Raw genomic sequence first — 12675 nt, forward strand, 5'->3', positions numbered from 1 at the left:
AGAACAGCTTGGACCAGCCTAAGCTCAGGGCAGGGGCAAGGGAGGAGGGTTGGGGAGTGAAGGGGCTCACTGGGCTGGGCCGGGCTGAAAACAACAAAAATCTGTTCCTGAGTCATCTCCACCCACCTGTTAGTGCTTCTCTCCCCAGGGTTTCAAACTCCAACTCTGCAGGGACCAGACAAGTGACGTTAGGGGAAAGCTGGAGTAGGATGAGAAAACCAAAGCGCAACAAGTGACGTTCTGCCTACGGGTTGGGTGGAACAGGAAGGAAGATCTCCTCATTGGCAATAATAATATATTTTTAATAACCACCCTGTGGTTATTCAAAACATATCTGGCCGGCTGGGCGCGGTGGTTCACGCCTGTAATCCTAGCACTCTGGGAGGCCGAGGTGGGAGGATCGCTCAAGCTCAGGAACTTGAAACCAGCCTGAGCAAGAGCGAGACCCTGTGTCTACTAAAGAAAATAAGAAAGAAATTAATTGGCCAACTAAAAATATATAGAAAAAAATTAGCCGGGCATCATGGCTCATGCCTGTAGTCCCGGCTACTCGGGAGGCTGAGACAGGAGGATTGCTTGAGCCCAGGAGTTTGAGGTTGCTATGAGCTAGGCTGATGCCACAGCACTCCAGCCCAAGCAACAGAGTGAGACTCTGTCTCAAAAAAAAAAAAAAAAAAAAAAAAAAAAAAAAAAGAGTGCCCAATCGACAGGATTGTTGCTGGCAGTTAAATAAATTGTTATATCTGTCAAGTGCTTAGAATGGCCCCTGGCACATAGCAAGTGCTCAGTCATTGCTGTCATAACCCTGAGCCTCCCAGGGGAGGCCGAGCCCTGTGGCTGGTCAGATGGGCAGATGGCCGGGTCTTGTCCTTTACCAATTCTCACTCCCAGGGGGCCAGACTCTCTCCCTTGCAACTGAACGGTGAGAAACACCCAGATTAGGGACCTTGATGGGCAGGGGTGACAGACCACAGGGTCTCACGGCTCCACAAAGGAGGCAATGGTTGCACAAATCCGTACAGAAAATCATCGATTTATACACTTTAAAGGGGTGAGTTGTATGCTATGTGAATTGTAACCCAAGCGTTAAAAAGGAAAAAAACAAACAAACAAAAAACTTCCACAAAGAGGGTCAGGAAGTTACCCTCTGTAGCTGGTACAGGAAACTCAACCCAAACGCCAGCCCCTCATTCATTCATTCAACAAATATTTTCCATACAATACCTGCTTTGTAATAAGCGAGGGCTGGGGACACAAAGAAACCACCGGCAGCTGCAGGGAGTGGGAGCTGGGCCGCGCTTCTGGATGTCTGAGCTGAGACCTGAACAACCGATGCAGGGAAATGAGCCAGATAAAGGCGAGGAACCGTTTTCCCCATGGAGGGAACAGCATCTGCAAAGGCTTAGAGGTAAGAATGGCAAATATATCTTAAATATCTTTCCTTTGGTATGTCAGTCCTGTGTTGGACATTGCTGGTGATATCTTTGGTGCCTAAGAAATCCCCAGGGCGGGCGCGGTGGCTCACGCCTGTAATCCTAGCACTCTGGGAGGCCGAGGCGGGCAGATTGCTCAAGGTCAGGAGTTCAAACCCAGCCTGAGCAAGAGCGAGATCCCGTCTTTACTATAAATAGAAAGAAATTAATTGGCCAACTAATATATATATATAGAAAAAATTAGCCGGGCATGGTGACGCATGCCTGTAGTCCCAGCTACTCGGGAGGCTGAGGCAGGAGGATTGCTTGAGCCCAGGAGTTTGAGGATGCTGTGAGTGAGGCTGATGCCACGGCACTCACTATAGCCTGGGCAACAGAGTGAGACTCTGTCTCAAAAAAAAAAAAAAAAAGGAAATCCCCGGCCCCTGCCTGTATGGAGCACCAGTGGGGGACACAAACACATTGCCACACATGACAGCCTGGGCTGTGAAGTGGGAGGCACAGGCCGAGGGGCCAGGGCTGTGGCGGGGAAAATCAAAGGCCATCAGTGCCCAGAGGAGACACCCGGCCCAGTCTGACAGAATATCAGGGAAGGCTTCCTGGAGAAAGAGGTAAAGCTCTGAACAGTCTGTTTGCACGGGTCTAGATCCCTTTGAAAATCTGTTGAAAGATCTGGACGTTCCCAGAAGAAAAACTCACACACACAAACAAAGGCTATTTGCAAATATTCCCATTCCCTCCCTGGGCAGCTCCCGTGGGTATCCCATCCCCCACAACCAGGTTGCTGTGTAAATGTCCCGGGACATTTGGGACAGGGGTGGCCAACGGTGCTGGAAAACTTTGAGGTCGAATTTCAGCATCCTGGGGTGGGTGGGGTGGCCGCTGTCTTCTCAGATCCACGCGCCCTTGTCACCCCCTGTCACCCACGCGGGGCCTGGAGATTGTGCTAAAGGTCTGGTTTTCATCCTGCCCACGGCCCCCGCACTACCCCCAGCCCTGGCGCTGGGGCTTTCGTTACTGGCGGAGACCGACTTGTTCTCCTCTGGAATGTTCAGAGGGAAAAAGTCCTGGGGGAGCCTCCGTGCTGGGGAGCACGCGCCGCGGCGCCCCCTGCTGGTCACAGCGCGCCGGGGCGGCCCAAGCCGGCCGCGCCCCCTAGTGGCCGCTGCTCGCAAAGTCATCAGGGAGGACTGAGCCCCTACGGGGGAGCCTTTTGGTTTGCAGACCCGTCGTCATCGTCATCGTCTTCATCCTTCCTGGTCGTCACCACTACTACCGCCACCGTCCTCATCATCATTAGCAACAACTAATAAGCAAATGGCGCTTTCTATGTGCCAGGCACTAAGCTGCTTTATACATACAAGGGGACTCCAAAAACTTCGTGGAAAACTGGAATTAAAAGATAAAAATAAAAAATATAGGCAGGGCGCAGTGGCTCACGCCTGTAATCCCAGCACTGTGGGAGGCCGAGGCGGGCGGATTGCTCGAGGTCAGGAGTTCAAAACCAGCCTGAGCAAGATTGAGACCTCCATCTCTACTATAAATAGAAAGAAGTTAATTGGCCAACTAAAAAATATATAGAAAATAAAATTAGCCGGGCATGGTGGTGCATGCCTATAGTCCCAGCTACTCGGGAGGCTGAGGCAGGAGGATCGCCTGAGCCCAGGAATTTGAGGTTGCTGTGAGCTAGGCTGACGCCATGGCACTCTAGCCAGGGCAACAGAGTGAGACTCTATCTCAGAAAACAAAAAAATACAAACTTTATTTCTCGAACTCCTGACCTCAAGTGATCCTCCCACCTCGGCCTCCCAGAGTGCTAGGATTACAGGTGTGAGCCACTGCGCCCTGCCCCAAACTTGATTTCGGAACAGAAGCTCCACCAAGTTCAAGACACTTTTGTAAGTGATGATACCAGCCACGTGGTCCATCCCTAAAGAACTGAGGGTCTGGGAAATTCATCCATGTTGCTGCAGTCTTTTTATATTATTAACTGAAGAAATATGAGTGCCCTTTACAGATTTTCTTGAGTTTACGAAACAAAAAGAAGTCAGAAAAAGCCAAACCAGGACTGTAAGGTGGATGGTTAATGACTTCCCATTGAAACTGTCGCAAAATTGCCCTTGTTTGGTGACAGGAACGAGGAGGAGCATTGTCCTGGTGGGGAAGGACTCTCTGGGCGCTTTTCTGCTGAAGCGTTGGCTAACTTTCTCAAAACACTCGCATAATGAGCAGATGTTATCGTTCTTGGCTCTCCGGAAAGTCAACAAGCAAAATGCCTTGAGCATCCCAAAGAACTGTTGCCACGACCTTTGCCCTTGACCTGTCTGCCTTTGCTGTGACTGGACCACTTCCGCCTGCTGGTCGCGGTCGCCTTGGCTGTGCTCTGTCCTCAGGATCCTACTGGTAAAGCCATGTCCCCTCTCCTGTTACAGTTCTTCCAGGAAATGCTTTGGGATCTTGATCCCACTTGTTTAAAATCTCCATTGAAATTTTAATGTTCTTTTCTGCAGCTGATCTGGGTGCAACATGACAGTTTTGGCACCCATCAAGTGGGAAGTTTGCTCTACTTTAATTTTTCAGTCAAAATTGTGTCAGCTGAACCAATGGAGATGTCTGTGGCGTTGGCGAGTGTTTCTTCTGTTAATGGTCAGGCTTGTTCAATTAAGGCAAAAACAAGATTTAGTTTTTTCCCCACAAATTGACGTGGAAGCCACTGCAGGCTTCATCTTCAACGTCATCTTGTTACTTATTTTTTTTTATTATTATCATCAAGTAGCAAACGCATCACAACCACAACCATGGCAAATAAATCCTCTCACCTCTTGTACTGCCTTTTTGAGATCTTTCCCAGGTTACAGGAGCTAGTTACATGGACACCATTGGATTTCAACTCATCTCTGAAAGTTCTTTTATTACATGAAACACCTACAAATCCAATCGGCCAGTTTTGTTTCTTACTCTTCACTAATCAGTTCAAATGTCATATGTAATGTTTTCAACTTTTGTAAACGTAGGTGTTATTACTTAAATGATTAATGGTATTCAAAATGTCATTTGATTAAATTTCAGACTTGATTTTTTAAAACGTGCATGGTAAAATTTCAAGGATTACTATTAAAAGACTAGAAATAGGCCGAGCGTTGTGGCTCACGCCTGTAATCCTAGCACTCTGGGAGGCCGAGGCAGGTGGATTGGTGGAGGTCAAGAGTTTGAAACCAGCCTGATCAAGAGTGAGACCTCGTCTCTACTATAAATAGAAAGAAATTAATTGGCCAACTAATACATATAGAAAAAATTAGCCGGGCATGGTGGTGCATGCCTGTAGTCCTAGCTACTCAGGAGGCTGAGGCAGGAGGATCGCTTGAGCCCAGGAGTTTGAGGTTGCTGTGAGCTAGGCTGATGCCACTGCACTAACTCAGCCTGGGCAACAAAGAGAGACTGTATCTCAAAAAAAAAAAAAAAAAAGAATAGAAATACATTCCAAACTAGCAGAGGGAAAAGAAAAGTGAGAAAACATAAGACCAAACCAAACCAAAAATGCAGCCAAGTCAAAGAAGCTTAAATGAGAGAGGAAAAAAGCACAGAAAAAATGAGGATGGTAGAATGAAAAGGAAAATTGTGAAAGTAAATAAAATGCATCACTAAGCACACACACACACACACACACACACACACACACACCCAATGTATTCAGGGGCCAAATTTGTCTCACTGCCTCCACTGATGCCATGCTGGTCTCCCCCTCCTCCCAGGCATCTGCCCCCACCCCTGTCCCCATAATCTCTCCTCCCAATGCAGCCAGAGGGACTCTATGAACACTCAAGTCATATCCAGTCCCTCCTCTGCTTAGAACTTTCCAGGGCTCTATCTCACCCAGAGTGAAAGCCAAAGTTCCCACTGTGGCCCAGAGACTCTGTGCCATCTGCTTCTTGTTCCTTCCCTGACCTCATCTCTCCCATCCCCCACTTCGCTCACTCCTCCCCGGCCACACGGATCACCTTGCTGTTTCTGTAAAATATCAGACATGTCCCGACCTCCAGACCTTTGCACTGTCTGTTCCCTCTGTCTGGGGGACTCTTTCCACGTGGCTCAGTTCCTCACCACCCACAGGAAAATAGGCAAATAAACTGGTCCCATAGTGCAATCGTGAGCTGCAATGAGGAAACCTATAACTACGCACAACAACCAGGATGAATTTTTTCCACCGTGTTGAGTGAAAAAAAAAGTCAGACACTAATGACAACATATTTTCTGATTCCAGTTATATAAAATTCAAAACAGGAACAATCGATCAGACATCAGAATGACAATGCCATAACAAAGTACCACCCACACACAGACAGAAAAATCAGGGTGACCGTGACCTTGGAGCGGGGTGGGGGGGTGGGACTGAAAGGAACCACCAATGGGGGGCATCGAGGGGGCTAGAAATGTTTCTTGAACTGGGAGCTGGCGATGCAGGTGTGTGTTAAGTTGTTGACAAGTCATCTTGTGGTGACACTTATGGTTTGTGCTTTTCTGCATGTGTGTCTGCTTCAAAAACAGTTGCAAGGCCAGGCGCCAGGGCTCATGCCTGTAATCCTAGCCCTCTGGGAGGCTGAGGCTGGAGGATCGCTCAAGGTCAGGAGTTCAAAACTAGCCTGAACAAGAGCGAGACCCTGTCTCTACTAAAAATTAAAAGAAATTAATTGGCCAACTAAAAATATATAGAAAAAATTAGCCAGGCATGGTGGCGCATGCCTGTAGTCCCAGCTACTCAGGAGGCTGAGGCAGGAGGATCGCTTGAGCCCAGGAGTTTGAGGTTGCTGTGAGCTAGGCTGACGTCCTGGGCAACAAAATGAGATTCCGTCTCAAAAAAAAAATAAATAAACAGTTGCAAAAAACAGTGAGCTACACCCACCAGTCCCCAGCTTAAGCCACAGGACATTTTCAGCCCCCAGGTCCTTTCCTCCCAAGACAATGTGCTTTTATACCCCCAAGGGCCCTGAGTTCCTTCCCCCAGCTTGCTAAGCACATTGGCCCGAGAGTGTTCCAGGCAGGAGGTCCCCAGAGAGAACCCTGGCGGAAGGCAAGGGGGGGCGCAGGGGACTGGGCTTTGGGGTGGAGCCGGGCAGGGGGAAGTAATGTTTCCCGGACACCCTTGTACTAAACCCTGATTGGGGGAGGGGGCTTTGCAAGGTGACCCCCAAGTGCCCAGGTCCCCCCCCCAGTGTGTACGCGCGGGGAACCAGTCTCCCTCCCGCTCTGTCTCTGTTTTTCTTTCCCCGTTTCTCTCCCTCCCTCCCAATCTCTCTCTCCTCAAGAAGAAAAAAAACCTCACAGCTATTTACATAAAATTTTGTTTTATCAGACTGTAACCAAAGAATCTAAGTTCAAACTTCGAATTTTTCAATAAACTTTGAATAAATAGTAGTGCATTTTTTATTTAGTACTGTAATGTTTATTCTCTATGTAATTTTTTACTGGCACGACTTTATATATACAAGGGTCCAGAAAAGAAAATGTTCACTGTTTACATTTCTTTGCTGGCCATTAGTATTGTTCGTTTCGTTCTTTGATTATTACTGGAAATAACTTTGTCCTATAGGGAAGGGAGGTGTTTGGCAAGCATGATCTTTCAGGACGTGGAGGTTCTGGTTGGATTTAGGAAGTCCCCCTGGGGGGCTGGGTGGGAGTGGGTCCAGGGCTGGAGCCCAGGGAGGAGGTGGGTGGGCAGGGACCCAGGCTGCAGAGATGGGAAAGGCCAGGAGGGGCAGGCCCTGGGGACTGTGGGCTAGAGGAAGGGGCACATTTCAGTGGTATTGAAGGTAGAAAACACAGAACACAGTGTTGGATTGTCTGTAGGGGGAGTGGAGGGGAGGAGACAAAGAGAGCTGGCTGCTCCTTGTAGGCCGGGTGCCTGGACTAGGAGATGACTCATGCTCAGGGGCTGTAAATTAAAAAGAAAGAGCAGTCAGACCAACTGCTGCCATAACTGAGAGCTTCCTGGATGCATTTCCCAACTCTCAGGGTCCGCGTGGCACCCACTTTACAGATGAGCAAACTGAGGCTCAGGGAGAGGAAGGCCCAAGGGCCCAGACCCAAGGTCTCCTCCGGCCTGACCCTGGGTTCTTGCCAGTGGACTCGCAATCTTGAATAACTTCAGGCCTCAAACAATTGCTTTTTCTCCCATTAGAAAAATAAATGTACTGATGGAAAATGGCTGAGGTTGGAAAAAAAAAATGAAAAATAAATGCAGGGATATCAAAATCAACAACCTTGACTACAAAGCCCGTGGGAATTTTTGAGGTAATAGAATTGCCATGAATCCTGACAGTGGTGGTGATTACACGACTCTAAACATTTGTCACAACCCAGACTCTTGCTTACCCCTGAGCACACACACCCACGCTCACCCATGCTTTACCATTTGTAAAGACGAATAATAAAAACCCAAATCAAATCAACGAATGTACTTTATCTAGATACGAATTCAAACAAAACACTGTAAAAACTTGTTTTTGAGATGCTTGGGGAAATTTGAATGCAGACTGGCTATTAGATGGTATTAATGAATTTCTGTTAATTTTGTTAGACTTGATAAAAGTTTGGTGGTTATGTAAAGAAATGCACCCCCTTCTTTTGTTTTTTTAGATGCTCATTGTAATATTTAAGAATGAAACAATATGCTATTCATCACCTGTAATTTTTTTAAAAGTATTAACACAGGGCCAGGCGTGGTGGCTCATGCCTGTAATCCTAGCACTCTGGGAGGCCAAGGTGGGCAGATTGCTCAAGGTCAGGAGTTCAAAACTAGCCTAAGCAAGATTGAGACCCCCGTCTCTATTATAAATAGAAAGAAATTAATTGGCCAACTAATACATATAGAGAAAAAATTAGCTGGGCATGGTGGCGCATGCCTGTAGTCCCAGCTACTTGGGAGGCTGAGGCAGGAGGATCGCTTGAGGCCCAGGAGTTTGAGGTTGCTGTGAGCTAGGCTGACACCACGGCACTCATTGTAGCCTGGGCAACAAAGTGAGACTCTGTCTCAAAAAATAAATAAATAAATAAATAAAGTATTAGCACAATGGGGAGGGAAAAGAAGATTAAATGGCAAAATATTGATGGTTCTTGAAGGTGGGTGATGGGCATATGTAAGTTTATGGTCTCTCTATTTTTTGTGTCTGTTTGGAAATGTTCATGCTATAAATTTAACAAATTGAAAATAAAAATTTAAAAAGGAGAATTTGGGGTTTATTAAGTAGTGTGGAAACTACAGAAAATTAGTAAGGTAAGGACACCCCTCCCAGCCTGCCTAAGTGCGACACCACTACAGTTAATATTCTGATGTATTTCCATTCGGCCTTTTCTGTTCTACACGTGGGCTTTTTAGATGTGTGTGTGTGCACGTGTGTGTGTTTTACATAACTGTGTGAGCAAATTGTTTAGACAGTCCTGTTTTTTTCCCCTTCTTAAAATATAAGCTGTTCTCCTGTTAAAACATCTTTGGGTAAACACAATCTCTAATGTTTGCACTATGTTTACTCAACAGGGCAGCGTTGCCAGACGTCGAAGCTGTTTCCAATTTCCTCCCATTATAAATAATGCCCCATGCACATCCTTGTGCTCCCAGAGGCAGGATTCCTGGGCCAAAGGGTGGGGACCCTTTGGCAGCTCATGATCAAAATCTCGGCAGGGTTTCAGCCTGACCCGAAGCAAAAATGACCTCATACGGTTAAAGTGAGATTGCACTGCTATTTGTTATTTCCTAAAAGTTTGATTCATGACTCAGGCTTGTGAGAGGACTTGTTTTTTTTTTTTTTTTTCCTGGATGGTGCTCAGTTGCAAGAAACAGAAATCCGTCCACACTGGCTCATGTCAAAAGGGAGTTATGTCAGTCAGCAAGTAAAGCTAATATTGAGCTTAGACAAGCTCTCTTGGCTATGTTGGTTGTTGAAATGCTAAGATATTTTTGGCTGGTAAATCGTGCCTTGCAAACGCCCCCCACTATTGCCACTCCAGCTGCCCTGGTCCCTCCCCCAGGACTTCCAAGACCTCCCTCCCATATAGCAAATAAAGGGTAAATGTCGGGCACCGAGGTGAACAGAACATTCCGATTGCTCCATGCCCAAAGCACTGGCTGTCAAATATTTTGACGATTTGTCTGGACGCAAGTAACAGAACAGCTGACCCAAGTGGCTTCAACTGTAAAGGAAATTTGTAACTGGAAAATCCACACTTTGCACTGGCTTCAGGCAAAGTTGACACAACAGCCCAGCAATGTCACCAAGGACCCCATGTCTTTTTTTTTTGTTGTTGTTGTTGTTTTTTTTCTACATTCTTCACATTTGTATATTTGTAACCCCATGTCTTTTCATCTCTCTGCTTCATCTTTTCCAGCGGGAGCTCCCGAGATGGCTGACACCCACCTCTGGCCCCAGGGAGGGAACCTTGTTCACATCCCCAAGTCAAAGGAGGGGCACCTTGAGCTCAGATTTCCCACCGAAGTAAGAAGGCTAACTCTGATTGGGCCAACTGAGGTCACATGCCCATGCCAGAGCCAATCACTGTATGGGGAGGAGCAGGGAGGAATTGGAATGCTCAGATTGGCTGAGCTAAGTCACATGTTCTTCAGTAGTAAGGTGAGTGCTTAACACTAGGGCTAGGCGAGTCACATCTGGGTTCCAGTTACGTTTTTAGCCAATTCCTACCTGTTCTCTCTTCCCTGTGTCCCACAAGTAAAAGAAAGATAATAGGGACTCACATCCTAGAGTTGCTGTGAGGATTAAATGAGTCAGTTAATGCAAAGCACTTAGAATGGAAGGAAACACTCAAATGTTAGCTGCTGTTCCTGTCATTATATGCCACTATATGGCTGCTTTGCTCCGCAAGTTCCTTATTTTCTGCACTCTGCCTTCTTTCTAGTTACTATTGCTGGGTAGCAAATCACTCCAAAACATGGTGGCCTAAAATAACAGCCATCCTATTATCTCTCACCAGGTCTGTAGTCAGGTTTGGGGGAAGGACTCAGCTGGACAGTTCTCACTTGGAATTTCATATGGTTGTAATCAGTTGGCAGCTGAAATTGGGACAGAGAAGCAGCTGCGGGCAGGGTGATGAACACTCTCTCTCTCTGTCTTTCTCTCTCCATGTTGTCTCAGGGTTTCTACACGTGGTCTCTCCACATGGGCTGGTTTGGGCTCCCTCCCATCATGGTGACCACAGAGCAGTTGGACTTAATTGGGATCTCAGGCCCCCAGTGCAAATGTTTTGCAAAAGAGGGTGCCTCACCTCTTCTGATCTGGCCTTGGGAATCATGCAGCATCCTTTCTGCCAAGTATTATTATTATTATTATTATTGCAACAGAGTTTCACTCTGTTGCCTAAGCTAGAGTGAGTGCCATGGCGTCAGCCTAGCTCACAGCAACCTCAAACTCCTGGGCTCAGGCGATCCTCCTGCCTCAGCCTCCCGAGTAGCTGGGACTACAGGCATGTACCACCATGCCCGGCTAATTATATATATATATATATATATATATTAGTTGGTCAATTAATTTATTTCTAGTTGTAGTAGAGACGGAGTCTTGCTCTTGCTCAGGCTGGTTTCGAACTCCTGACCTCGAGCAATCCGCCTGGTTCGGCCTGCCATGTATTCTTGGTTATAAGCAAGTCACAAGCCTGCCCAGATGCAAGGGGAGGGTACATAAACCCCACTTCTCAATGAGAGGGGTTTCAAGTTTCTAGAGGAATATGTGGGCTGGAACATTGTTGACACCATCAAAAAGTTCATGGAGGCCAGGTGTGGTGGCTCACACCTGTAATCCTAGCACTCTGGGAGGCCAAGATGGGAGGATTGCTCAAAGTCAGGAGTTCAAGACCAGCATGAGCAAAAGCGAGACCCCATCTCTACTAAAAATAGAAAGAAATTAATTGGCTAACTAAAAATATATAGAAAAAATTAGCCGGGCATGGTGGCGCATGCCTGTAGTCCCAGCTACTTGGGAGGCTGAGACAGAAGGATGGCTTGAGCCCAGGAGTTTGAGGTTGCTGTGAGCTAGGCTGATGCCATGGTACTCTAGCCTGGGCAACAGAGTGAGACTCTGTCTCAAAATAAAGAAAAATAAAGAAAAAAAAAGTTCATGGAAATGTGGAATTAAAAGATAAAAATAAAAATATATAAACTTTATTTCTGAACATAAGCTCCACCAAGTTCAAGACACTTTTGTAAGTGATGATACCAGCCTTGTAGTCCATCCCTAAAGAAGTGAGGGTCCTGGGAATTTATCCATGCTGATGTAATGTTTTTACATTATTTATTTATTTATTTTTGAGACAGAATCTCTGTTGCCCTGGCTAGAGTGCCGTGGCATCAGCCTAGCTCACAGCAACCTCCAACTCCTGGGCTCAAACAATCCTTCTGCCTCAGCCTCCCGAGTAGCTGAGACTACAAGCATGTGCCACCATACCCGGCTAATTTTTTCTATATATTTTTAGTTGTTCAGCTAATTTCTTTCTATTTTTGGTAGAGATGGGGTCTCGCTCTTACTCAGGCTGGTCTCGAACTCCTGAGCTCAAACAATGCGACTGCCTGAGCCTCGCAGAGTGCTAGGATTACAGGCGTGAGCCACCGTGCCTGGCCTTTTTACATTATTAACTGAAGAAATATGAGTGCCATTTAAGATTAGGGAACAAAAAGAAGTCAGAAAAAGCCAAACCAGGACTGTGAGGGGGATGCTTAATGACTTCCCATTGAAACTGTCGCAAAATTGTCCTTGTTTGATGAGAGGAACGAGCAGGAGCATTGTCTTGGAGGAGAAGGACTCTCTGGGTGCTTTTCTGCTGAAGCATTGGCTAACTTTCTCAAAACAGTCTCATAATGAGCAGATGTTATCGTTCTTGGCCCTCCGGAAAGTCAACAACCAAAATGCCTTGAGCATCCCAAAAAACTGTTGCCACGACCTTTGCTCTTGACCTGTCTGTCTTTGCTGTGACTGGACCACTTCCGCCTGCTGGTCGCGGTCGCCTTGGCTGTGCTCTGTCCTCAGGATCCTCCTGGTAAAGACATGTCCCCTCTCCTGTTACAGTTCTTCCAGGAAATGCTTCGGGATCTTGATCCCACTTGTTTAAAACCTCCATTGAGGCCAGGCGCGGTGACTCCCAGCACTCTGGGAGGCCCAGGCTGGCGGATTGCTCAAGGTCAGGAGTTCAAAACCAGCCTGAGCAAGAGTGAGACCCTGTCTCTACTATAAATAGAAAGAAATTA

Source organism: Microcebus murinus, chromosome 16 (genome assembly GCF_040939455.1).
Source record: "Microcebus murinus isolate Inina chromosome 16, M.murinus_Inina_mat1.0, whole genome shotgun sequence".
Classification (NCBI taxonomy): Eukaryota; Metazoa; Chordata; class Mammalia; order Primates; family Cheirogaleidae; genus Microcebus; species Microcebus murinus.